Source organism: Mustelus asterias, chromosome 1 (genome assembly GCF_964213995.1).
Source record: "Mustelus asterias chromosome 1, sMusAst1.hap1.1, whole genome shotgun sequence".
Taxonomy (NCBI): Eukaryota; Metazoa; Chordata; class Chondrichthyes; order Carcharhiniformes; family Triakidae; genus Mustelus; species Mustelus asterias.
In genome coordinates this window covers 114,113,797-114,141,733 of record NC_135801.1, presented here as the reverse complement: position 1 = coordinate 114,141,733, position 27,937 = coordinate 114,113,797, and the positions used below count along the sequence as shown (strand labels likewise).

The window sequence follows — 27,937 nt, the reverse complement described above, 5'->3', positions numbered from 1 at the left end:
GTGATATGAAAGGAGACCACATGGAACAGGTCCCAAGCCAAAGAAGCAGGTCCCAGAAAAGTATGAAAAAGTCCCAAAAATCCTGAAATGGCTGTCAATGATCTACACTGCTTCATGGAGGTTCCTACATACTGCAATCATAAGTTCCTAAAAACGTCAACTCTACGCTATTAGTCTTGCTATAAAAATTATTTAAAATGTTACACCTCGTTAAAGGAGGTGTAACAAGATTTTTAAATGGCATACTAACTTCAGAGTTACTGCTACACACCCTAACTGGTCCTGAAAAATTAATTATATTTGTGGATTTTCTAATGTCCCCGTAATGATAAATTCTGCATTTTAAAAAAATCAAATGTTTACTTTAGCCTCCATCTTAATCCAACCATGAGCATTAATTTCACTATCTGAAAATGTCAAAGTGAAGGATAACTGCTTTTAACTTTCCAGTTTGCTGTAGATGAACACTTCAATGTGATTGCTTCTTTATCCGCTTGCTGCCATCACTACTATAATCGTGCTAAAACATTCCCTCGACTTAAAGGCAAATTCAGACTACTGTTGGAAGATCTTTGTGGACAGGTTTCTTTGAGGTCAGTAGCAAGTGTCTTTGCTTCACATTTGCTATAAAATCAGGGTCAACATATCCAGTAATGCACAGAACATTAACGTCAGCAGAACTGCAAAACTGGAGCACAACACTACTCTTCGCAACAAGAACAAGAGGACGCTGGAAAAACTCAGGTCTGCCAACACCAACATCTATCAGGAGAGAAATCAGTCTAACATTTTGGGTCGTACTCTTTTGTCAGCACTGAAAGGAGGGAGAATGTTGTAGTGACTTCAACAAATCGTAGCAATTTTAAGAACAAATGACAGATTTCCTGCTGAGAGATAGTGTGTATTTTTGCATTGGGGGTTTAAGCTGGAGGAGAAAGGTCAAAATCTAAAGTTGCCAAACTCAGCGATGAATTCGGAGGGCTTTATGCCCAATCGGAAGATGAGATGCTGCTCCTCCAACTTCTGCTGGGGTTAACTGGAGCAGTGAAGCAGGTCAAGGACAGACATGTGCACAAGAACAAGGTGCTGAGTTAAAATGGCAAGCAACAGGAAGCTTGGTGGACTAAATTATGGTGTAATGCAAAACAGTCACTCATCCCACATTTAATCTTCCCCCATAGAGACGGCCGCATCAGGAGCAGCGTGAATACAATCAACCAGGAAGTGCAAGTTAAACGCTGCTTAACAAAGAACATTACAGCACAGGAACAGGCCCTTTGGCCCTCCAAGCCCACACCGACCATGCTGCCCGACTGAACCAAAACCCCCTACCCTTCCAGGGACCATATCACTCTATTCCCATCCTATCCACATATTTGTCAAGACGCCCCCTAAAAGTCACCATCATATCTGCTTCCACTACCTCCCCCGACAGCGAGTTCCAGGCACCCACCACCCTCTGTGTAAAAAATCTTGCCTCGTACATCTCCTTTAAACCTATGCCCCTTAGTAATTGATACTTCCACTCTGGGAAAAAGCTTCTGACTATCCACTCTGCCCATGCCCCTCATAATCTTGTAGACTTCTATCAGGTCGCCTCTCAACCTCTGTTGTTCCAGTGAGAACAAAAAGTTTCTCCAACCTCTCAAAGAACAAGAACAAAGAACAAAGAACAATACAGCACAGGAACAGGCCCTTCGGCCCTCCAAGCCCGTGCCACTCCCTGGTCCAAACTAGACCATTCTTTTGTATCCCTCCATTCCCATTCCGTTCATGTGGCTGTCTAGATAAGTCTTAAACGTTCCCAGTGTGTCCGCCTCCACCACCTTGCCTGGCAGCGCATTCCAGGCCCCCACCACCCTCTGTGTAAAATATGCCCTTCTGATATCTGTGTTAAACCTCCCCACCTTCACCTTGAACCTATGACCCCTCGTGAACGTCACCACCGACCTGGGGAAAAGCTTCCCACCGTTCACCCTATCTATGCCTTTCATAATTTTATACACCTCTATTAAGTCTCCTCTCATCCTCCGTCTTTCCAGGGAGAACAACCCCAGTTTACCCAATCTCTCCTCATAACTAAGCCCCTCCATACCAGGCAACATCCTGGTAAACCTCCTCTGTACTCTCTCCAAAGCCTCCACGTCCTTCTGGTAGTGTGACGACCAGAACTGGACGCAGTATTCCAAATGTGGCCGAACCAACGTTCTATACATCTGCAACATCAGACCCCAACTTTTATACTCTATGCCCCGTCCTATAAAGGCAAGCATGCCATATGCCTTCTTCACCACCTTCTCCACCTGTGACGTCACCTTCAAGGATCTGTGGACTTGCACACCCAGGTCCCTCTGCGTATCTACACCCTTTATGGTTCTGCCATTTATCGTATAGCTCCTCCCTACATTATTTCTACCAAAATGCATCACTTTGCATTTATCAGGATTGAACTCCATCTGCCATTTCTTTGCCCAAATTTCCAGCCTATCTATACCCTTCTATAGCTTCTGACAATGCTCCTCACTATCTGCAAGTCCTGCCAATTTTGTGTCGTCCGCAAACTTACTGATCACCCCAGTTACACCTTCTTCCAGATCGTTTATATAAATCACAAACAGCAGAGGTCCCAATACAGAGCCCTGCGGAACACCACTAGTCACAGGCCTCCAGCCGGAAAAAGACCCTTCCACTACCACCCTCTGTCTTCTGTGACCAAGCCAGTTCTCCACCCATCTAGCCACCTCCCCCTTTATCCCATGAGATCCAACCTTTTTCACCAGCCCACCATGAGGGACTTTGTCAAACGCTTTACTAAAGTCCATATAGACGACATCCACGGCCCTTCCCTCGTCAACCATTCTGGTCACTTCTTCAAAAAACTCCACCAGGTTAGTGAGGCATGACCTCCCTCTCACAAAACCATGCTGACTATCGTTAATGAGTTTATTCCTTTCTAAATGCGCATACATCCTTTCTCTAAGAATCTTCTCCAACAACTTCCCCACCACGGACGTCAAGCTCACCGGCCTATAATTACCCGGGTTATCCTTCCTACCCTTCTTAAATAACGGGACCACATTAGCTATCCTCCAATCCTCTGGGACCTCACCTGCGTCCAGTGATGAGACAAAGATTTGCGTCAGAGACCCAGCGATTTCATCTCTCATCTCCCTGAGCAGCCTTGGATAGATTCCATCAGGCCCTGGGGATTTGTCAGTCTTTATATTCTCTAACAAACCTAACACTTCCTCCCTTGTAATGGAGATTTTCTCCAACAGTTCAACACTCCCCTCCGAGACACTCCCAGTCAACACATCCCTCTCCTTTGTGAATACCGACGCAAAGTATTCATTTAGGATCTCCCCTACTTCTTTGGGCTCCAAGCATAATTCCCCACTTTTGTCCCCGAGAGGTCCGATTTTTTCCCTGACAACCCTTTTGTTCCTAACGTATGAATAAAATGCCTTGGGATTCTCCTTAATCCTGTCTGCCAAGAACATTTCGTGACCCCTTTTTGCCCTTCTAATTCCCCGTTTGAGTTCTTTCCTACTTTCTTTGTACTCCTCCAGAGCTCCCTCCGTTTTTAGCTGCCTGGACCTAACATACGCCTCTTTTCTTTTTGGCCAGTCCCTCAATTTCCCTGGTTATCCACGGTTCTCGAATCCTACCCTTCCTATCCTTTTTTACAGGCACATGCCTGTCCTGTAGCCCTAACAACTGTTCCTTAAAAGACTCCCACATGCCAGATGTGGATTTACCCTCAAACAGCCTCTCCCAATCAAGAGCTGCCAATTGCTGCCTAATCCCACTAAAGTTAGCCTTCCCCCAATCCAACACCTTACCCTTGGGACACCACTCATCCTTTTCCATCACTATCATAAAACTAACAGAATTGTGGCCACTATTTGCCACATGTTCCCCTACCAAAACTTTGAAGACCTGACCGGACACATTCCCCAGTACTAGGTCCAGTATAGCCCCCCTCTCTAGTCGGGCTATCTACATATTGTTCCAAAGAACTCTCCTGTACGCATTTTACAAATTCCTCCCCATTCAGAGTCCCAGCTCTTAGCGATTTCCAGTCTATACCAGGGAAATTGAGTCTCCCACTACAACAACCCTATTTTTCCTGCACCTATCCAGTATCTCCTGACATATCCGTTCTTCCACTTCCCTTGGGCTGTTGGGGGCCTGTAGTACACCCCCAACATAGTGACTGCGCACTTCCTGTTTCTAAGCTCCACCCAGAGTGACTCGTTACACGACTCCTCTGAATTGTCCTCCCTCTGCACCGCTGTAATATGCTCTCCAACTAATACTGCTACTCCCCCACCTCTTTTGGCCCCTCCTCTGTCTCGCCTAAAACACTTGTACCCCGGAATATTCAGCTGCCAGTCCTGTCCCTCTTTCAACCAAGTCTCTGTCACCGCAACCACATCCAAATTCCTCGTGAGCATTAAGGCCCTAAGTTCGTGTGTCTTACCTGCTACGCTCCTTGCATTGAAGTATAAGCACTCCAGACCTCCAGGCCCAGTGAGGTCATCCTCCCCCAGAGTGCTCTTCTTCTCTGCCAGTCTTGTCCCAGCCCCAAGCTCGTCCCCAGCCTCTACATTTGTAGACCTAATATTTTGATCCCCACCCCCCTGCCATACTAGTTTAAACCCCCCTGAACTGCACTAGCAAAACTCCCAGCCAGGATATTCGTGCCCTTCCAACTTAGTTGTGACCCGTCCTTCTTGTACAGGTGCCATCCTCTCCTGAAAACTTCCCATTGATCTAGGAAAATGAAGCCCTCCCTCCTGGACCAGTCCTTTAGCCAAGCATTCAATTGTACTAACTCCCTATTCTTAGCCTCACTGGCACGAGGCATTGGGAGCAGCCCAGAGATGGCCACCCTGGAGGCCCTACTTTTTAGCCTATTTCCCAACTCCCTGAATTGCTCTCGTAGGATCCCCCTGCTCTTCCTATCTATGTCATTTGCACCAATGTGTACAATGACATCCATTTCTTTATCTTCCCCTTTTAATATGCCTCCTATCTGCTCGGCGACATCCATGACCCCAGCACCAGGTAGGCAGACTACCATCCTGGAGTCCCGTTCGCACCCACAGAATCGCCTGCCCGTGCCTCTAACCGATACATCCCCCACCACTATTGCTCTCCTAACCCCTCTTTCCTTTCCGGGCCACAGAGCCTGTGTGCCAGTGACCTGGTCACTGTGGCTTACCCCTGGAGAGTCATCCTCCTCCACACTATCCAAAACAATATACTTGTTTTGGAGTGGGACAACCACAGGTGACCCCTCCACTAATTGCTCACTCCCCTCTCCTCTCACACCTGTCACCGAGCCCTTCCTATTATGTGAGAGAGCCACTGGAGTACTCTCTGGTACGTTACCCTTCTGACCTTTACTCCTCCTAACTGTGACCCAGTGTCTTCCTCCCGATGCTCCGGTGTAACTAGTTGCCTATAACTCATGTCAATTATTCTCTCATTCTCCCTGACTAGACCAAGGTCAGCAATCTGCAGCTCCAGTTCCGTGACACGGTCCCTCAGGAGCTGCAGTTCCACGCACCTGGCACAAATGTGAACCTCTGGGAGGCTAGGTGTTTCCAGGAACTCCCACATCCCACACCGGAAGCACCGAACTGGCCTATCACTCATAGTTACCCTTATCCTATATAGTTTTGGATAAAAATAACTTACCTTGCCTCGCCTTTTCTGCCTAAGCCCTGTGAGCCAAAGCCCTTATAGCTCACACTCTGCTTCCCACACACTCCACTGCCCGCTCCCGACGCTGCCTGCTGTATAGTGCGGCCGGCTTTTTATGCTCCAGTCGAACAAAGAGGTCGAACCCCCCAGGTAACTGACTTTTATACTAAGAACTCAACCTCCCAGAATCCCCTTCAGCTGACATCACTTCCCTTAATTTAAAACCTTGAAAAAAGCCCGCGAAACAAGGAATACAATAAATAAATAATCTCCTCATAGCTAATGCCCTCCATACCAGGCAACATCCTGGTAAATCTTTTCTGTACCCTCGCCCAAGCCTCCACATCCTTCTGGTAGTGTGGCGACCAGAATTGAACACTATATTCCAAGTCCAGCCTAAGGTTCTATAAAGCTGCAATATGACTTGCCAATTTTTAAACTCAATGCTCCGGCCAATGAAGGGAAGCATGCCATATGCCTTGACTTAAGCTCTCCACCTGCATTGCCACTTTCAGTGGCCTGTGTACCTGTATACCCAGATCCCTCTGCCTATCAATACTCCTAAGGGTTCTGCCATTTACTGTATATTTGCTATCTGTATTAGACCTTCCAAATTCCATTACCTCAAATTTTATCTGGATTAATCTCCATCTGTAAGAAGTCTCAACACCAGGTTAAAGTCCAACAGGTTTATTTGGTAGCAAATACCATAAGCTTTCGGAGCGCTGCCCCTTTGTCAGATGGAGTGGAAATCACTCCTTTTTAAAGGAATTAGTCAGATTTCCACTCCATCTGACAAAGGGGCAGCGCTCCGAAAGCTTATGGTATTTGCTACCAAATAAACCTGTTGGACTTTAACCTGGTGTTGAGACTTCTTACTGTGCTTACCCCAGTCCAACGCCGGCATCTCCACCTGCCATTTCTCCACCCAATCTATATCCTGCTGTATTCTCTGATGGTCCTCACCGCTCTCCACAATTCCACCAACCTTTGGGTTGCCTGCAAACCTAATCAAACCAACTACATTTTCCTCCAAATCATTTATATATATTACAAACAGCAAAGATGCCAGCACTGATCCCCGAGGAACACTTGTCAGAGCCCTCCAATCAGAAATGCACCCTTCCACTGCTATCCTATCTTCTATCCCAACCTGAAAAGGAATGTTTTTTGGGGCCTTGAAAGGTGAGGTGGTAAGGGGCAGGTGGTGCACCTCGTCATTGCAAGGGGAGATGCAGTAGGGAGTTGGATGTGATAGAATGGACCAGGGTGAGGGATAGAGCAGTCCCTGAATGTTGACAGGCGATAGGAAAACACATTTCATGGTAGCATCACAACCCAAATTCACATTAATGATTTTCCTCGTACATCTGACTCACCTTTCCTCATAATAAGCTGGACAACAGACAGCCAATCATTTTGGCCAGCTGTATTTTCTAAGTTACTATAACTGATCAAATTTCATGCCCAATGTGACAGGCAAAACCCAACTACACTTGCCCTTTTTTGGACTACAAATACAAAACATCTGTGTATGATAGTTTTAAGTTGTACGTTAACCAATTGACTACCTTGCTTGCGAATCAAGTCCATTGTACTCAACAGCTAAACCTAGTTTACCAAGCTTTTTTTCCAGCAAAGGTAAAGAAATGAAACTGGTAGAACATTTGTCTACATTAGGTCTAGTCACTATTTTTTTTTCAATATATTGTGTTCATTCTTTTCAAATGACTCATCTGGCAGTTTATTTGCCAAAATACTTTTCAGAGCTGTCTCTTCACAAGCAACGTTTTCTGTGATTTCCTTGTCTGGAAAGTGTTATTACTAGCTGCATCCGGTACTTTTGATTCTTTTGGCTCCAATTCATTTTCTCCCAGTAACTGAACATGTCCCATTCACTTCAGTGTTAGAATCATATAATCCTACAGTGCAGGAGGCCATTTGGCCCATCAAGTCTGCACCAACCACAATCCCACCCAGATCCTATCCCCATAACCCCACACATTTACCCTAGACAGTCCCCCTGACACTAAGGGGCAATTTAGCATGCCCAATCCACCTAACCTGCATATCTTTGGACTGAGGGGAAACAGGAGCACCCAGGGGAAACCCACACAGACACAGAGAATGTGCAAACTCCACACAGTCACCCAAAGCCGGGAATGAAACCCAGGTCCCTGGTGCTGCAAGGCAGCAGTGCTAACCACTTCCACCGTGCCACCGTTAACATCTTAGAGTCCAATGAGTATTTCTTTGTAATGAACATCTACAATAAATTGCACATTGTAAACATTAGAGCAAAAACAGTAATGAGACAGCAACACTTAAATACAGCATTCTTCATTTTGAACTCATTTTATTTCACATGTTCAATCTCAATTTCATACAGCTCTTGAAGATTCACAACACCATGCTTTCAAACAAGATACATCGACATGCTGCATAGTGCAGTGATTATGTTAAAAAGTTAGTTTAGTCAAAGTAGGCTTCATTTTAAAGGAACAAATGTAGATGAGCCAACTGCAGTGACCAAGTTAAAAATAATTTCTGCTTTTGCCACATTCCCATCACTCCATAGTTTCTAAAGTATACCTTTACTTTGGGTATATCCCAACTTTTGAATCAAATCAATGAAACTTAGAAAAGTTAACAAACTTGCACATTTTTGCAAATGAATTATAACTAGAAAACATTATATGGATGAGCCAATAACTAGAAAAATAATGGTGAACAAATTCTAGCATGCAGCATTCAAGAATGTCAAGTTTCAAATCCTTGCATTTGTCCATTCCTGCAAGAGAAAAGAAAAACATATAATCTCCCCCAAACACATTTTGGCATGACAAATCAAAAATGATTAGCTGCATTTTAACTGATTTATTTCTGTGGCAGTTTCTAATGATCATGGTACACAACCATTATGATGGCACAAGTGCTGTAATGGTATCTGACACAAATAGGAAATAATTTCAATTTATTCAATGAATTCAGTACTATACTGGCAAAGACAAGGACTTTAAAGTGCAGGAGGTGCTACTTGTTCAAATTTCAGTATTTCCCACAAATTCAATGGCTGCATTTCCTAATTTAATACAAGATACCTAGATCGTTGCTCCAAATTTGACAGCCCACTGTTTGCCACTAGGAACTGGGTTGTCTTACATTTCCAACATCGATAAAGGTCTGGTAATGTCACTGCACTGTAAAAGTAATCAGCATAAAATACCGATTTCTTGAGACTCCCAATAAGAGTCCACATATATACGCAAGTCTTCACCATCAGTTTTCATTACTTTGTTGAAACATCCCAAAATGGAAAAGTGGAAAAGACATTTCTCCCAAATGGAACCAAGACACAATTTTTATCGATATAGCATCTTTAACGTTGTACACCATCAGTCATGTTGTAGTGTCATGAAACAAAATTTGACCCCGAATATAAAAGGGGAGATGGGGGCAAATGAACAGAAGTTTCAGAGGCAGATTTTAAGGAATGTCTGAAAAGAGGAGAAAGAAGCAGAGATTTTTCAGGAGAGAATTCAAGGGTTTATAGCCTTGACAGCTGAAGGCACGACCACCAACAGCATACAATTACAGCTGGGGTACTCAAGAGGTTGGAATGGCAGGAATTTCAGGAAAGATGATCATGGAGGGATTTTATTTTTAAAATACTACTCGTGTCAGTCTTTAAGGCATTGCCAATGTAGATCAGCTAGCAAAGGTGATTGCAGAATGGGAGCCTGTTGTGGGTTAGAATCTCAGAATCCCCACAGCGCAGGAGACCATTCAGGCCATTGAACCTGCACCAACAACAATCCCACCAGGCCCTATCCCATAACCCCACATATAGAAAGTTCATAGAAACCCTACAGTGCAGAAAGACGCCGTTGTGTATGTACATATGTACTCTGCTAATCCCCCTGATGCTAAGGGACAATTTACCATGGTCAATCAACGGCCTTTTGGCCAAGATCTGCTGATGCTGCACTTGGTTGAGGTCATTGGGTTGCATTTAAGCTTCATTTTCATATGAAGCAATTTTTTAAAGCGGCATCTCGGCCTTTTGGCTAAGATGCAAATGAGATCAAGCCTTGGAGGAGGAAACCTCCGCCTACTCCAATCAGCTTGACTCATGTAGATCAGGCCCAAGACGGGGTAGGGGTTGCATACCCTGTCTTGTCAGCTTGGATTGTAAATGTCTCAACTTGAGACCGAATTGGACTTGATTTGATTGAATTGGAAAAGTATTTAAAAAATCAACCTAACCCACACATCTTTTGAATGTGGGAGGAAAACCATGCAGACACGAAGTGCAAACTCCATGCAGGCAATCACCCTAGGTTGGAATTGAACCTGGGTCTCTGGTGCCGAGGCAGCAGAGCTAACACACTCTATTAAGGCAGCAGAATTTTGGATGACCTTGTTTATCAGTGTAAAACATGGGAGGGCAGCCAGTGGAGTGTTGCCATTATCTAGTCTAGAGGTAGCAAAGACATGGATGAGGGGTTCAGATGAGATAAGGCAGAGGGAGAGATGTAGCCCATCATATGAAGATGGAAATAGGCGGTCTTAAATCATGCTCTGGACAAGTGGTTGGAAGTTCATTTCAGGGTCAAATATAACAAAGCTTGTGAATAGTCTGGTTCAGCTTCAAGACAGTTGCTAGAGAAAAATGTATTCAATAATAATGGAGAGGAGCTTGCAGTTTTAACCAAAGTCTGTCTTTAATTGCCCCAAAAATTGATGCAGGAAGTTGCTGCTCATCCGGTATATGTCAAACAAGCAGTGCAACAACTAGAGACACGAGAGATATCAAGAGGTGGAAGCAAGGTAAAGACGGGCGTTTGTCAGCATACGTGGAAATGATGCTAGATTTTCAGGCGGTGTCACCAAGGTGCAGCATGTTGACGAAAAACAAGAGGGGCGTTCAAAGCTATATTCCTCAGGAAACACCAGTGGTAATGGAATAGGAAGACATTGCAGGTTGCATTCTTTGGTTACCAGAGCCAGGCGGGTACAGTCCCACAAAGTTAACAGTTGAGGAGCTTTGGAGATAGGTATGGTCAATCATGTCGATGGCTGTACAAGTCAATTTGCTTTGTGTCTGAGAGAATAATAGCCTCGACTTTGACTCATTTCTTGTGATAAATCTCAGCACTGTCACACTGAAAAATTTACTTTGTGGAGACTCAATCCTGCAGATTGTCATGTAATTTCCCCCCCACATTGTTGCCTACCTTTCTACGTCTCATCTTTCTGCTTCCCCCTTTCACTTTCTGTACATAATTTTGCACTGAATTACATTGATCTAACTTATGCTTCCTAGTCTAGGCAATATACCTCAGTAGGGTAGGGTTATTCCTTTGCTGCTGCCCAGAAATTTAGAGTCTTATCGTCTCATGTTTTGATAATTTTACCTGTCTAAATGGTCAAAGATGAATGAGATGATGAATGCCTTCAAGTGCATTACACCCGTCTTGCATACCTGTCAACATTTCTCCTGATGTGCTACTTTTTACACATTGCTTTATTTCAGTTTATTCCTCTCCCAATAAGTTACTTTAAAAACTCAATCTTCTTGCATTTTATCCTTATGCAATGTCTGTCCATTCAGCAGGGTAGCAGAGTAACAATTAGAAGCAACTTTCCCCTCCCGAACTGTAAAGGAAACAAGTGCACTATACTAGCTAAGTACACCAGTTAAGATCGCCAATTCACCATAAAACAAAGGCTGCCTCTTGGCCCTTTTTTGTTTGCAGTTGTTCAGTTATTCACTGCCCCGGAGAAGATTCCACCGTCGAAAGGAATCCATAAAAACAGGCAAATTAACTCATTTACAATGTGCTTGGGAGAACGGATAAGGTATTACACAAATGCAAGCCTGACTAACTGGGAATGTTATTCCCTGCAAAATGCAATAAGCACAGGTATAGTTTAAAAATAACATTTGTGCCTCCCGACAGGATCCAAAGCATTGACAATCCTTTTGCTTTGGGTTTATAGGGAGTTTTATCTCCCCCTTCATCTTGGCCATTTAAGACACTGTCTGTCTTAGATGGGCAAAGCTTTAAAGGGGTAGGGAATGAGGTTGTAATGTCTTCAAGCATTTGATCCTTCAACATACCTCAATGTTCCTCTTGGTCTATTTTCAAGCATCTTTTTCTCTAGTTCAGTTAACCTATTTGAGAAAAATGAAATAAGATAGGAAACTCATTTAGAGTTTATGGCATAATTTAATATAGTTAAAATCAGAGCAGAGATTTTACACTTTAAAATTAATCCATGATTTTTAAAATCATGACTGTAATAACATCTAGTTCAACATTTGTTCCAGTGAACCATTGCACTAGTTTGCGCAGTGATTCCTTTCTAAAAAAAGGTAATTACAGTTCACACGGAATATAGTTGTACCTCTCGACAGGATCCAAAGCACTGACAGTCCAATTGCTTTGGGTTTGAGAGAGAAAATCATCTACCCTTCAGTGTTGGTCACCTAAGACACTGCCTGTCTTAGATGGGCAATTATGGAGGGGGGCAAAAAACAAAACCTAAACCACTGAGGCAAATATTCCACCCTCTCCCAATCATACCTCATGGCATTTACTTCAGACGCATATTACTTTTGTCCATTGACATCTCTGGTTCAGTTCATCCCATTCCCCTGAAAAAGGAGGAAAAAAAATCAGATATACCAGTGAACTACCAAATTTAGGTTTTCACAAATCCAGCAACAAAGACAATTAAACCAAATCAACAAAACTAAATCAGCCAAATCGGAGAACCTTCCATTTAAATGATTAAAATGTTTTTTTAAATCAAAAACATGACTATTTAGCAGTTGGCACACGCAAGGTCTTGTGGCAGAGTGGGTAGCATCCTAGTCTCAGCCAGAAACTCTTGAATTTGAGTCCCATCCCAGGACTTGTTGGCCAAAGAGGGCACATTCATAACACGACAATAGCTTGAGTATCAACCTGCAAAATCATTCCCACAAGCCAACAGCAGGTGGCAAGAGCAGGAGACACCCCTAGTTAGCTATGCTTGATGCAGAGCGGTGCCCTTCAAGCCTCCAACAGGCTAGTGACCTGTTCCAGGAAAAACTAGAACAAAGTACAGCACAGGAACAGGCCCTCCAAACCCATGCTGATCATGATGCCCTAACTAAGCTAAAGCAAAAGCCTTCTGCCCTCCACACTACCAGAAGGATGTGGAGGCTTTGGAGCGGGTACAGAAAAGATTTACCAGAATGTTGCCTGGTATGGAGGGCATTAGCTATGAGAGGTTGGAGAAACTTGGTTTGTTCTCACTGGAACAACAGAGGTTATGGGGAGACCTGATAGAAGTCTACAAGATTATGAGGGGCATGAACAGAGTGGATAGTCAGAAGCTTTTTCCCAGGGCGGAAGAGTCAATTACCACAGGTCACAGGTTTTAGGTACGAGGGGCAAGATTTAAAGGAGATATACAAGGCAAGCTTAGTTTTTTACACAGTAGTGGGTGCCTGGAACGCGTTGCCGGGAGACGTAGTGGAAGCGGTAGTGACTTTTAAGGGGTGTCTTGACAAATACATGAACAGGATGGGAATAGAAGGATATGGTCCCCGGAAGGATGGGGGGTTTTAGTTCAGTTGGGCAGCATGGTCACTGCAGGCTTGGAGGGCTGAAGGGCCTGTTCCTGTGCTGTAATTTTCTTTGTACTTGGTCCATATCCCTCCATATTCATGGACCCACCCAGGTGCCTCTTAAATGTTGCTAACGTGCCCGATTCCACCACCTCTCCTGGCAGCCTGTTCCAGGTACCCACCACCCTGCGTGAAAAGCTTCCCCCGCTTTAAACATTCCCTCTCACCTTGAACCTGTGCTCCCTTGTAATGGACACTTCCACCCTTGGAAAAAGCCTGACTAAAAGTTTATTTATTAGTGTCATAAGTAGGCTTACATTAACACTGCAATGAAGTTATTGTGAAAATACCCTAGTCGCAACACTCCAGCACCTGTTCGGGAACACCAAGGAAGAATTTAGCATGGCCAATCCACCTAACCAGCACACGAAAATCTGGCTTGTGCCAGGAAGAGAAACAACAAAACATGTACAGCAAAATTCTATTGGATTTATGTTTGGTTGAGTTCTGCATAGAGCATGTTTGAATATAGCTCACTTCACACATTTGCAGTTATTAAAGTTCCCTGCTCAGTAGTACTGGAATGAGCTACCAGAGACAGTAGTAGAGGCAGCTACAATCTAAAAAGCAGTTGGGGATAGTTACGTGGATAATAAGGGAATAGAGGGATATGGGCCAAATGTGGACAATTGACACTAGCTTAGTGGTTAAAAACTGGGCAGCATAGACAAGTTGGGCCAAAGGGCCCGTTTCCATGCTGCAAACCTCGGACTCTAGTACCATGGACATCATACATGAGTGCCAGGACTACGCGCAAACTAGGTTAACCCTACAAGTGAAGCAAAGTACTCTGCAGTCTGATAGTAGCCACCCAAATCACAAAATCGCAGTTTGTTCCAGTGAACTTCACACAAGAGTTTGAACAGCGATTCTTCTTTTCACAACAATTACAGTTCACACAGAATATAGCTGTACCTTTCGACAGGATCCAAAGCACTGACAGTCCAATTACTTTGGGTTTGAGAGAGAAAATCATTTACCCTTCAGTGTTGATCACCTAAGACACTGCCTGTCTTAGATGGGCAATTATGGAGGGAGGCGCAAAACAACAAAATCTAAACCACAGGCAAATATTCCCCCCTTTCCCAATCATACCTCATGACATTGAGGTCAGACGCATATTACTTTTGTCCATTGTCATCTCTGGTTCAGTTCATTCCATTCACTGAAAAAGGAGAAAAATCAGATAAACCAGTAAACTACCAAACTTAGGTTTTCACAAATCCAGCAGCAAAGGCAATTAAACCAAATCAACAAAACTAAATCAGCCAAATCTGAGAATCTTCCATTTGAATACGATTAAAATGTTTTTTTTCCCGAAATCAAAAACATGACTATTTAGCAGTTGGCACATGTACTGGCAAGGTCTTGTGGCACAGTGGGTAGTATCCTGGCCTGAGCCAGAAACTCTGGGTTTGAGTCCCACCCCAGGACTTGATGGCCAAGGAGGGCACATTCATAGCATGACAACAGCTTGAGTATCAATCTGCAAAATCATTCCCACAAGCCAACAGCAGGTGGCAAGGGCAGGAGACACCCCTAGTTAGCTATGCTTGATGCAGAGCGACACCCTTCAAGTCTCCAACAACAGGCTAGTGACCTGTTCCAGGAAAAATTAGAACAAAGTACAGCACAGGAACAGGCCCTTCGGCCCTCCAAACCCGTGCCAATCATGATGCCCCTAACTAAGTTAGAGCAAAAATCTTCTGCCCTTACTTGGTCCATATTCCTCCATCACCTCCCTATTCATGTACCCATCCAGATGCCTCTTAAATGTTGCTAACGTGCCTACTTCCATCACCTCTTCAGGCACCCACCACTCTGCGTGAAAAGCCCCCCCCCCACCTTGAACTTGTGCCCCCTTGTAATTGACACTGCCACTCTTGGAAAAAGCCTGACTATGGGAACAGATGAAAATCTGCTTAGTGCCAGGAAGAGAAACAATAAAACGCGTACAGCAAAATTCTATTGGATTTACGTTTGGTTGAGTTCTGCACAGAGTGTGTTTGAATATAGCTCACTTCACATATGTGCAGTTATTAAAGTTCCCTACTCAGTAGTACTGGAATGAGCTACCAGTGACAGTAGAGGCAGCTACAATCTAAATGCAGTTGGAGCCAGTTACATGGCTAAGATGGGAATAGAGGGATATGACCCAAATGCGGACAATTGGCACTAGCTTAGTGGTTAAAAACTGGGCGGCATGGACAAGTTGAGCCAAAGGGCCTGTTTCCAGGCTGTAACCCTCAGATTCTAGTACCATGGACACCATACAAGAAAGAGCCAGGACTACATGCAAACTAGGTTAACCCCACAAAGGAGGCAAAGTACTCTGCACAGTCTGATAGTAGCCACCCAAATCACAAAATTGCAGTTTGTTCCAGTGAACTTCACACAAAAGTTTGGACGGTGATCCTTCTTTTCAATTACAGTTCATACAGAATATAGTTGTACCTCTCGACAGGATCCAAAGCACTGACAGTCCAATTGCTTTAGGTTTGAGAAAGAAAATCATCTACCCTTCAGTGCTGATCACCTAAGACACTGCCTGTCTTAGATGGGCAATAATGGAGGGGCAAAATAACAAAATCTAAGCCACTGAGGCAGATGGCTCCCCCTCTCCCAATCTTACCTCATGACATTTATTTCAGATGCACATTTCTTATGTCCTTCATCTCTGGTTCGGCTCATTCTACCCCCTGCAAACGGAGAAAATAAAATCAGATATACCAGCGACAAAAGCAATTTTACACAGAAGGTGGTGGGTGCCTGGAACTCACTGCCGGGGAGGTAGTGGAAGCAGATACGATAGTGGCTTTTAAGAATGGGAATGGAGGAATATGGTCCCCGGAAGGGTAGGGGGTTTTAGTTCAGCCGAGCAGCATGGCCGGTGCAGGCTTGGAGGGACGAAGGACCTGTTCCTGTGCTGTAATTTTCTTTGTTAAATTGGAAATCTTGCATTTGAATTTGATCCAAAAGACAGCTTGCAATAATGAATTTAGAACAGCTAGAAAAAATGTTTCACCCGACAAGATCTAAAGCACTGACAATTCCTTTGCTTTGGGTTGGAGAGAGAAATGATCTACCCTTCTGTATCAGCCACCCGAGACGGGCAAAGCTGAAAAGGGGCACATGGATATTTCTTTCTGATCACTATCAAACATTCATATAGATCCCATACATTTCCTGTATATAAACGAAAAAACCATTTAAAACCATATGAACCAAGAGTATAAATTAGTTACTTGGCTAGAAAAACAAGAATCATTTCCCTTTTACTTTGAACAATGCCAAACCCCACTTTAGTTGATTTACCAGGCATTAAATCTAGACTTTGTACATTTGGCTACAATTACAACTTGGGTGTTGAGGGTTTTGGGTCCCACATTAGGTAATTACTGAACAGTTTAGGAAAATTTTCAATATATTGATTTTTAAAACAAACTTAATATTGGATCAATTCTCCAATCTAAGGACATTAGAAGTTGAGAATCTAATTTACTGAAAAGTCCTACTTATATATCTTCACTTAATGCATCATCAGAGCATGTTTCAGAGTGACAATTGACAGCAAAACAGATACAATTGGTTGAGTACTGCACAGAGCTAAACTTGGGCAACCCAATTATTGTTAGTCTGCATTAAGCCAACTTGTTCATTTTAATGTAAGCAGCTGCCGATCTGACACTGCAACTTTTTAACCCATTTATGGGACATGGGCATCAATGGCTGGTCTTGGAGGGCAGACCAGGTAAGGACAGTAGATTTCCTTCCCTAAAGAACATAGGTGAACCAGATGGGTTTTTTCAGACAATCAACGGATTCTTAATCCCAGATATTTTTTATCGAATTCAAATTCAACGATCTGCCTGTGGCGGCATTCAAACCCAGGTCCCCAGCACATTAGCCAAGTTTCTGGATTAATAGTTAGCAATAATGCCACTAGGGCATCGTCTCCCCCACTGGACATGTGCAGCAACACGCTCCCCCTAGTGTTGTGGCAGAAATAAAGACAGCCCTGCAGTTTTACAGGTAAACATGGTTTCCAATAGTTACAATCATCAGTTTTCTGAACTCCCTGCCCCTCTATGAATCGTGACACAAGGATTTCCAACACCCATCAGAACAGACAGGAGGCTGCCTTGGTTAAAACCTTATTCGCAAGATGATGCCTGAGATAATGTAACACCCTCTGTACTGCACTGCCAGTCATGATTATGCGCTGAAATACTGGAATAAACAGGACCTCTCATTAATTGGTTTAATTATGCTCTTATGCAACAAGCTTGTTGATCAACAAACAAACACTAGAGAACATGATTTGCCACCATCAAACCTCCTTACTTTAAATAAATCCCCATACAGCATGGGTCACAAATGTTTCTGTAGCATATTCCGGAATTGTTTTGACATTTGTCTAATTAAAACAAACCTCTCCAGCCTCCCCAATCTCCCAGGTGATTTAGTCAGCAAAATTTCCCCCCTCAACATTTTAACTTGTCATTGGACACCAAGGTGAGGGACTTGAGTCAGGGATATCCCACACTCAAGACACCAATATCAGCATTAAACACTCCCAGATTGCACTATTATGTGCAGAATAAAGTTCCTTCTAGTCTCCTAACAATGTGCCTCAGTGACAATGTCAGAAGAGCGTCCATATTGTATAAGTGCAGCATCTTTACCAGACTAATTACTCGGCCTCCAGGATAGTACAAATTAATGTTAAACATTCAGCCAATTTGTGCTGTTGATTCATGTTCATTAAGTGAACTAAACTTATTTCACAAGAAATTAAAACCTCTTCATGCTTGATTCAGTGTAAAGCCAGTGTCGCAGGTGTAGAATCAGTCCTGCCATACCTTACATTGTAATTAATTCACCTCTAAATGACAATAATTTCTTCGTGTCTTCTTTCTGTGCGTCATATTTTTAGTATGTGCAGCTTACTAAAAACAGTATCATGTTTTTTAGCAATAATCTAGCAACTTCAAAATATCAATATTCACCTCCACATTATTCAATCTCATGCATACTTGGGGTTTTGCAGCTCCGCCTGATCATGTTCCCAATCGCATTTCCTCCAATCTCCCGGTCCTTTAACTGAATTACAACATGTGGACCATCTATTAACACGCTGCTCGCTTTGGCGGGCCCCCCTTCATTTACTGACCTGATGCTGCCCCAGAGCTGAAACTCAGTGAATTCACTGCTGAGGAAGCAGCGAACACACCACGAGGCACGGGAGGGAGGCGACCCGACTCCCGGCCTTAGGCCCCGGAAAGGTTTCACCATCGCCCCGGGGCCAGCGGCTTTCCCGGCTGCAGGAATCCCATCTCTCCATCAATTAGACAGAGCAGGCCCGAGCCCAATCCCCAAGCACACCCCCGGCCCAGCGCGAGGCCCGGCCCCACCCCCGGCCCAGCGCGAGGCCCGAGCCCGAGGGCCGGCCCCACCCCCGGCCCAGCGCGAGGCCCCAGCATGAGGCCCGAGCCCGGCCCAGCACGAGGCCCCGGCCCCATTCCCGGCCCGAGGCCGGCCCCACCCCCGGCCCAGCGCGAGCCCCCAGCCTGAGGCCCCAGCCTGAAGCCCGAGGCCCCGGCCCAGCCCGAAGCCGGCCCCATCCCCGGCCCAGCCCGAGGCCCCGGCCCCACCTCAAGGTCCAGACCCGGCCCCAGGCCCGAGCCGCTTTACCGCTCTCTCTCTCCGCCCGCAGTGGGTGGGTTACTCCGCGGCCGCCGCAGCACGCGGTCAATGAGCAAAGACCCTGATGTCAGCACCTACCATCCGCCAGCAGCACGAGCTGGGAAAGGGCGGGGCCACTGAACCCCGCCCTTTTTATACACAATGGCGGATCCGCGGAGCCACGCCCCGTTACAAGGCAGTGGGCGGAGTCACCGAGCACCGCCCCGTTTCACACAGCGGGCGGAGCCATGGAGCCTTGCCTCCTTTCCCCGCCCAATGGGCGTGGCTCTGTGACGTCAGTTTCTTGGGGGTTTGTCTGCTGAGTTTGCTTTGACAAGGTCATAGATTACTGGAGATGGACCTTCAATGTTGAACATGGAACATAGAACAGTACAGCACAGAACAGGCCCTTCGACCCACGATGTTGTGCCGAGCTTTATCTGAAACCAAGATCAAGCTATCCCACTCCCTATCATCCTGGTGTGCTCCATGTGCCTATCCAATAACCGCTTAAATGTTCCTAAAGTGTCTGACTCCACCATCACTGCAGGCAGTCCATTCCAAACCCCAACCACTCTCTGCGTAAAGAACCTACCTCTGATATCCTTCCTGTATCTCCCACCACGAACCCTATAGTTATGCCCCCTTGTAATTGCTCCATCCACCCGAGGAAATAGTCTTTGAACGTTCACTCTATCTATCCCCTTCATCATTTTATAAACCTCTAATAAGTCTCCCCTCAGCCTCCTCCGCTCCAGAGAGAACAGACCTAGCCCTAGCTCCCTCAACCTTTCCTCATAAGACCTACCCTCCAAACCAGGCAGCATCCTGGTAAATCTCCTCTGCACTCTTTCCAGTGCTTCCACACCCTTCTTATAGTGAGGTGACCAGAACTGCACACAATATTCCAAATGTGGTCTCACCAAGGTCCTGTACAGTTGCAGCATAACCCCACGGCTCTTAAACTCCAACCCCCTGTTAATAAAAGCTAACACACTATAGGCCTTCTTCACAGCTCTATCCACTTGAGTGGTAACCTTTAGAGATCTGTGGATATGAACCCCAAGATCTCTCTGTTCCTCCACAGTCTTCAGAACCCTACCTTTGACCCTGTAATCCACATTTAAATTAGTCCTACCAAAATGAATCACCTCACATTTATCAGGGTTAAACTCCATTTGCCATTTTTCAGCCCAGCTGAGTTGAACAATCTCGTTTGCTAGACTAGTAAGAAGTCTCACAACACCAGGTTAAAGTCCAACAGGTTTATTTGGTAGTAAATACCATAAGGTTTCGGAGCGCTGCCCCTTCGTCAGATGGAGTGAAAATCTGTTTTCCAACAGTGCACAGAGACACAGAAATCAAGTTACAGAATACTAATTAGAATGCAAATCTCTACAGCCAGCCAGGTCTTAAAGGTACAGATAATGTGGGTGGAGGGAACATTAAACACAGGTTAAAGAGATGTGTATTGTCTCCAGACAGAACAGCTAGTAAGATTCTGCAAGATCAGGGGGAAAGCTGTGGGGGTTACTGATAATGTGACATAAATCCAACATCCTGGTTTAGGCTACACTTCCCGCTGCCTTGGAAAAGCAGCCCGCATAATCAAGGACCTCATGCATCCCGGACATGCTCTTTTTCATCTTCTACCATCAGGAAAAAGATACAAAAGTTTGAGGACACGTACTAACTCAAGAACAGCTTCTTCCCTCCTGCCATCAGACTTTTGAATGGGCCTACCTCGTATTAAGTTGATTTTTCACTAAACCCTAGCTTTGACTGTGACACTACATTCTGCAATCTCTCCTTTCCTTATATATGTACGGTATGCTTTGTCACAGCCTGTTTCCTTCCTTTGAGGTATTACTTCAATTGTATGGAAGCTTGGTTAGACCCCACCCGGAGTACAACTTTGGTCCTCTTACCTCAGAATGGATATCATTATCATAGAGGGAGTGCAACAAATGTTGTCAGGCTGTCTGCTAGAAGTCCTTTTATTGCTGCTTCAATAGCTTAAATGGGGTTTTGTTTATTTTTAGTCAGAGCCTCAGGTAGTTTCTGGGATTTTTTTTATGACCTTGCGGGGTGACATGGTAGCACTGCTACCTCACAGCGCCAGGGACCCTGGGTCAATTCCCAGCTTGGGTCACTGTCTGTGCGGAGTCTGCACGTTCTCCCCATGTCTGCGTGACCTTCCTCCGGGTGCTCCGGTTTCCTCTCACAGTCCGGAAGACGTACTGGTTAGGTGCATTGGCTATGCTAAATTCTCCCTCAGTGTACCCGAACAGGCGCCAGTGTGTGGCGACTGGGGGATTTTCACAGTACCTTCACAGCAGTGTTAATGTAAGCCTACTTGTGACACTAATAAATAAACTTTTTAAAAAATGCTTTGTGAGGGGCAGGATTGATTGACAAGTCAAAGTGAGGTGGTTCCTCCCCAGAAGAATCCAAGGACTCACTTTTAGTTTTGCTTTTAGAGTCAGAAGCTGCTCAAGTTGTCAAGTGGCAGGCAGGTTTTTCTCTCTCTCTCCCTGGCATTATAGATTCTGCTGGCTACCTGGAAGCAGATGTCCTGGCCTTTCTGGAGTGAAACTTCACTGGTTGGTGGTTTGCTAATTAGTACCTGGAGGCTCTCTCTCTCTCTCTCCCTGGTGTTTTGGGAAGCTGTGCTGACTTCAACTTTGTCTGTATGTACATCAAGAGAGCTGCTGGAAGTTACAAGGCTGAGAAGTCAGAGTTTTAATTCTCCAACCAAGGGACTAAGTTCCAGCATCATATGAGCATTCATATTTTCTGTGCTTGTAAGGGGATTTTTTCGGGGTATCCCCCTTGGGAGTCTTGTATTCAGCCAAACACAGCAAACACAAAGCCTTGCGAAAAACAGTATACAGGTAAAAGACATTTTATTGAACCAACATGTATTGGGAGAGAGATGGTCAGATGATTCTAGTCTCTCTTTGACGTTACATCACATGGGCACAACAGATATCCATTTCTGAAGATTTCATCTTCCCGCTCCACCTGTCAACCAAACTGGATGGGTCCAACTACATTAATACACTTCAGTTATTTCGGCCAATAGCATTCTACCCTCCAGCAGAATTAAGAATTCACTGATCAACCGAACACATGGACTCTTTCGCCCTGTTGCCAAGTAACTTTACCAACACAAATCCGGTTCCAGGGTCGCCCCTAACACCTTCAGTACTGAAAACAATAGGGAGTCATTTTCTCTGTCTGTTTCCTTGCCCCCTTAAGGTAGAGGCGAAATCACAGTTATTCATTCCAGCGAGAAGCTGAATCCTTCTTTACATTTCAAAAAACCTTGGTACTGCAGGTGCCTAGCTTGCCTCTAATAATAGAATATACTAGTCTATGCTTCTTTATTCCAAAAGGATGTGGTTTGTCTGCTTAAATCTATTTCCCATTATGCCAAGGGATAAACTGCTCGTTGGCCAAAGTTTGAAATAAAATACAGAAATACAGTTTAAATCTGTAATATTTGTTCAAAAATGATTATATATGTGCTTGTACAGACAATACTTTCATGGCATATAAGTGAGGCACATTGTGATACCTTTAATATATATAAGGCACACTATTTTAAACTAATCTGCTTTGTTTTAATAACGTAAGAAAACAGGGGTTTCCATATTCCCTGCTACTGTGCCAAACCTGTGGCAAGGGTTTGTAATAGGGAAGTTTGTTTGATTGGAACATTTCATATATTTATTAAGGGTTATACAATATTATAGTTGTTTTTCTGTCTTGTTTGTAATTGGTAAAAGTTATTGCTAATTTTTTTCCTATACATGTTAACTGTATTTTTAAATAAACTTTGTTTGATAAAAGTTCCCTAGTGGGTCAGTTGAATCATACCTGAAGTGAAACATCTCATGCTTACCCTAACCAAATTCAAATTGCAAAACTTCTGATCCAGGCGGACTTCATAAAACACTTTGGAGTTTCTGACCTGAATTGTGTAAAAGGCATTGAAGTGTCTGATCAGCCATGATAGTTTTGATTGGTGGAGCAGGCTCGATATGCTGAATGGCCTAATCCTGTCCCTATGTTCCAATGCCAATTCTCCAAACCAAGATCATTTCTCATTACTGTACTGATCTCATCCTTTGTTAAGAGAGCTGCCCCCCTCCGTTTTCCTTCTTCTGGTCCTTCCAAGATGTCAAATACCTTTGAATATTCAGGTCCAGGCATTATCAATTTGTAACCATGGACAGAGTTTTCCGCTGCCACTAGCACTAGGAGTCGTGGTCGACAGATGCACTTAATTTAGCAGGAGGCGAGAAATCTGTTTCCTGTTGGTGAGGTAAACTGTGTGAATCTGATTCTCCTGATTTTCAAGGTGGATTAAAGGTGGGTCAAGTTTCCTGACAATATTGGGAACTCCATTTGTATGCATTAGTGTCTCATGTTTAAAGACCACCTCACTGGAATTAAGTTTGTTCTCCAAATTAAGTTCCCCACCAGCGTGAACTTGGAACGTTCAGTTTTACAACTATATAAGTGTTGTGCACCTGGTGAGCTTCACTGCTTTCATGACTTTGAGGTTTGTAGATGTCGCTTCCACCTTGGGGACCTTGAAAAAATTCATATGAGTGCTGTTATGTGGCACCAAAACTGGACAAGGGAGGTAGAAATTCCAGGGGAAGGGTGGGGAAAGTGTCTGGAGAATGAGGAGATTGTCTTGTGGGGAAATTGGTGATATCAACAGTTGGGTCCTGTGGGTGGTGGGGGGGAGAGGCTGAATTCAGGGTGATAGGAGGGAACAGTCACAGTCAGAGACAGTAGTGGGATGCAGTAGGGTGGCAGGTACAGGGTGAGAGTCTGATAGATGAAGGTCTCATCAGGTGGGTCACAGAGGGGAATAAGACATGTGGTTCAGTTAATGGGAGGGGGCAGTGTCAGGGTGGGCATGAGGACAGTAATGGCTGTTGGCTCCGAGAGGAGGAGAAGTATGTGGAGGTGGATTGTGGTAGGGTCAAGGGTAACCAGGGGAGGTTCAAGGTTGACAGAGGGGAGAAGAATGGTGATATTGGGTGGGTCTATGGTGATAGGGGTGTTGGCGGGTGACGGGGGAGGGTAGAAATTGGTGGAGTGAGTTTGAAAGGTGATGCCCACCATTTTTCCAAACGGACCTTGATGCAGTTGGTCATTCAGTGAGATCTGTCGAAGTGAGAGGAGGATCTTTTTGGGTGGGTGGAGTTCAAGGTCAACTCAAGTGGTTGAATAAAAGGGACACCCTAATAATTATGAGGCAATTGGATGTCAAAGATGCTCAGTTGTGTTCTCCTCTCCATGGTGAAGGCCACATTGCTGACTCATGGGTCTCAGAACATGGAGATCCTAGTAAGGTGTGGATCTGCCATTCATTTTGTGTCATTTGCCATCAGCTGCAGTCAGAGGGATGAAGGGAGGAGGGATGAAGGGAGCGATGGATGATGGGAGGGAGGTGGATGCCTCCATAGGGCACAGCTTGTGGAGGACAGACAACTAGTGACTCCAAACCTCCATTCTTCTGGGTGAATTGCCCTTGCTGACAAGTGATCATGCAGTTAGTATTTCTATGCTGGCAAGGTAATAGGCTCTGTATAGAGTTTCGAGGGTAGTGGAGACATGCGAGTAAGTGTCTGCTTGAGGCTTCTTGCACATTGCTCTCATCACCCCGGTTAAGAGCGATGTCTTCACATGCATTCATATATGAACAGAAGGAACACCCATCCATGGTCCTCTAGGATGTCCTTTACCTGGAAGGGGTGGGGATGCCATGTTTGGATGGAGGCCAGGTGAAGGGCTTAGCACTTGCCTATTGGTTTTGAGATGGAGGGAAGTCTGTAAAAGACATGCTCAGTGTATCACTTTAATTCATTTGCACATCCAGACTAAGGTGTCAATAATGCAGGCTGCAGAAAACTCTGCCTCGGTAATGGCTCTTATCCAGATGAGGAAAGGGACAGTGCTCTTATCTAGAGATGAGCGAAAGGCAATACTGTAAGTGTCCTCGTATGTCCCAGGATGTGATTGCTCAAATCTGAGAGTTTCTCCTGTATGACTTGTGGCTGCAAGGACTCTGGAGCTGTAATTCAGAGCTCCTGTCCTGCAGTTCAAATATGGCACCATGGCCCTTGACCCCCTGAGGTAATGGCGGCCTGGGTGACTTCCTGCCTGCTCTGCCACACAATTCACTGGGTTCCTTGTGAATGCATAAGTAATGAACATGAAAGCAGGCATGGCAGATCTTTCAGTATTCAGCCACATCAAACCACAGGCAAGCCCAGTAAATGGACTGAATGCTGCAGGCTAAAGTTTTTTGGGTACCCAGCCATCGGAATAGCATTGACGATTTTAAGAATCTCCTGACGATACTCTGGGACACTACGATCTGGTGGAGTATTGTCCACTCCTTATCCATAGACTCCCATGGGGATCTCCAGTTGTGCTTTACTACATCATCCCCCAGCTAATAGCTCTCAGGGACCTGGGTGGCTTCTGCTTCAGTGCAGGCGGTCTGCTCCAAGTACTTGATTTCAGGGTGTGCCTGCGGTGTTTTAATCAGAGAGGTTCGGCTGAACAACTCCTCCCCTTCAGTCAGGCCTTGGAATAAAGCCTCCTCTAACCTGGCCTCTGGCTCACCCAGCTGGGGTTCTGGCTCCCTTCTGACTAAGCCAACCTGCCTCATTTGGGATCGGATCACTACACAGCCAGGGAAGATCCCCAGAGCTTCCTCCTGTAGCTGTTCAGTCTCTCTTTTTTCACTTGATTGCTCTAGAATTATAGGGGACGCTACCGCCTTATTGCCAGCCAATTCATTCCCATCCATGTCACTCGTAGTTCAGGGAAAATTCCTACCGACATGAGGATCCAAAGCTAGGCTGCACTGTAGGAGGACCCAATGGAGGGATACATATGTATCCTGCTCCAACTCCACCGATCAGTGCCTGGAAGATGCAGGGGGTAAGGCTTTTGTTTCCCTCCAACATTAAGGATTGAGTGGCCCCTGTGCCCCAGAGCAGGACGATGGACCTGTTCACATCCTAGGATACATAAAGGGACACTGTTCCTGGAAGGATAAAACTCTGATAGCTCTTGTGGATTTTGTATGGCTTGAACACACACAGGGTATTACCCTCAGGGGGCCTAGTTTATGCAGCAAGGGTCCCTGCCTGCTCTGCTTTGCTACCTGCTGTGCTATCCTGGGAACTACACTTGTGGAGCCCTGTAAGACCCATGAGCTTCCCTTTCAAGCTCTAGCATTCAGGTCTGGAGTGTTCTATTTTGTCACTGTGGGTATTCTGCTTTTGGGATTGTGGAGGACTTCTGGCACACTCATTTGTACTTTCCTTTCTGAGTGTAGACCCCTTCCAATCCATTTCACACTTTCTATCTTTCCAATGGTTTTAGGGGTGGATTTGATGAAAGGATTTGCCTGAGTTGTCAGGCCTATGGATGAAATCAAATCTATCTGCCATTACTGCTGCGTCCCTGGTGGTGAGGGCTTTCTGCTCCTTAAGGTGCATTCTTAGATTGAAGGGTAAGTAGTTTTTAAATTCCTCCACCAATATCAATTCACACAGTCCATTGTAGATGCACTATATTTTTAACAAGTGGATCCACCAGTCATTTGACCAGCATTCCAGAATTACTGGTGATATGTCTCCAGGACTATCTCATAGGCAGTGAGGATGGCAGCTTTGGTCTGCTCATAATTGTTGGGTTTGTCAGGAGTCAGCATGGGCTAGACATCTTTGGCCTTCCCTTTGACTGACTATGTATCATAAATGTCCAGATTTCTAGTGACCATTTTAGCTGTTCTGCTACTTTCTCAAATGAGAAGAAAGATTCCACATCACTCTCTTCAAACTTGGGAACAAATCTAGCACATTTACAGGCTTCAGAGCTTGGTTCCAGGGTAGTGAAGTTTAGATGGTTACCAGATAGAGAGAGGTTTTCCCTGGTAGCTTTCATCTGTCTAATTTATCTCTCCCTTTCTCTCACTCTTTCTCTCTCTTCCTTCCTTTATCTCACCTTAGCTTCCCCTTATTTCTCCTTTCCTCATTAATATAGCTCTAAAGGATGTATGTTTATTGGTTAGAACCCAATTTTATGACTTTTGCCTTCATTTGCTAAACATTCCTGAAAATATTTTATTGGTGACTCTGTTTGTCTGTTGGTGACAGTAACATGTATGTTACACAAATGCAAAGCAATGACCAAATCCAACAAAAGAGAATATAGCCAACTGCCCTTGACATTCAATGGCACTACCATTTCTGAATCCCATAACATCAACATCCTGGAGATATCATTGATGAGGAACTTCACTGGACCAGCAAGATAAATACCGTAGCTTAAAAAGCAGGAGTGTGATGGAACGTTCTCTACTTGCCTTGATGAGTGCACCTCCAACAACACCCAAGAAGTTTGACACCATCTAGAACAATGCAGCCCACTTAATTGGCACCCCACCCACCAATCTAAACATTCACTCTCTCCACCATTAGCACACAGTGACAGCAATATATATCATCTGCAAGAAACACCCAGCAGTTCGCCAAGCCTCCTTTGAAAGCAGCTTCAAAACTTGTGACCTCTACCTATTAGAAGGACAAGGACAGCAGACGCAAGTGAACACTACGGGCCCGATTTTACCAAAATTTTGTGCCTGTTTTCGGGCGCGAAATCGTGGTAAAGTTGGGCGTCGGGCCTAAAACGCGGTCCAGACTCGACCCAAGGCCAATCGCGCCTTTACCAACGGCCGTTCTGGCGCGTGCCCGAATTGGTAGCGGGCTGATTTAAATGCAGTTGCATGCATTTAAATCGGTATAATGAAGCCCGCGC

At 44.8% G+C, this 27,937-nt stretch overlaps 1 long non-coding RNA gene and 5 other non-coding genes across 10 annotated transcripts in view; all 6 read right to left on the bottom strand.

The window, feature by feature from the left end:
* Nucleotides 1-8,041: 8,041 nt before the first annotated feature.
* Nucleotides 8,042-27,937, bottom strand: part of LOC144496491 (uncharacterized) — a 52,054-nt gene continuing 32,158 nt past the window's right edge. Inside the window, exons 1-6 of one of the 5 annotated variants that reach the window (XR_013498412.1) lie at nt 19,178-19,253; nt 16,026-16,092; nt 14,489-14,558; nt 12,303-12,373; nt 11,837-11,890; nt 8,042-8,503 (exon numbers count right to left, since the gene is read on the bottom strand). This is a non-coding gene — a long non-coding RNA (uncharacterized LOC144496491). Of the gene's footprint in view, nt 8,504-11,836; nt 11,891-12,302; nt 12,374-14,488; nt 14,559-16,025; nt 16,093-18,402; nt 18,492-19,047; nt 19,254-27,937 lie in introns of those variants that run through there. The other 4 variants (XR_013498414.1, XR_013498413.1, XR_013498415.1 and 1 more) reach the window with 4 other exon arrangements.
* Nucleotides 11,658-11,775, bottom strand: LOC144501803 (small nucleolar RNA SNORA26). Its single transcript, XR_013499206.1, has one exon. It is a non-coding gene; the product is annotated as a small nucleolar RNA SNORA26 (small nucleolar RNA).
* Nucleotides 12,116-12,234, bottom strand: LOC144501791 (small nucleolar RNA SNORA26). Its single transcript, XR_013499198.1, has one exon. It is a non-coding gene; the product is annotated as a small nucleolar RNA SNORA26 (small nucleolar RNA).
* LOC144501800 (small nucleolar RNA SNORA26) lies at nt 14,301-14,419 on the bottom strand. Its single transcript, XR_013499201.1, has one exon. It is a non-coding gene; the product is annotated as a small nucleolar RNA SNORA26 (small nucleolar RNA).
* LOC144501794 (small nucleolar RNA SNORA26) lies at nt 15,840-15,958 on the bottom strand. The gene has a single exon (XR_013499200.1). It is a non-coding gene; the product is annotated as a small nucleolar RNA SNORA26 (small nucleolar RNA).
* LOC144501806 (small nucleolar RNA SNORA26) lies at nt 16,408-16,525 on the bottom strand. The gene has a single exon (XR_013499207.1). It is a non-coding gene; the product is annotated as a small nucleolar RNA SNORA26 (small nucleolar RNA).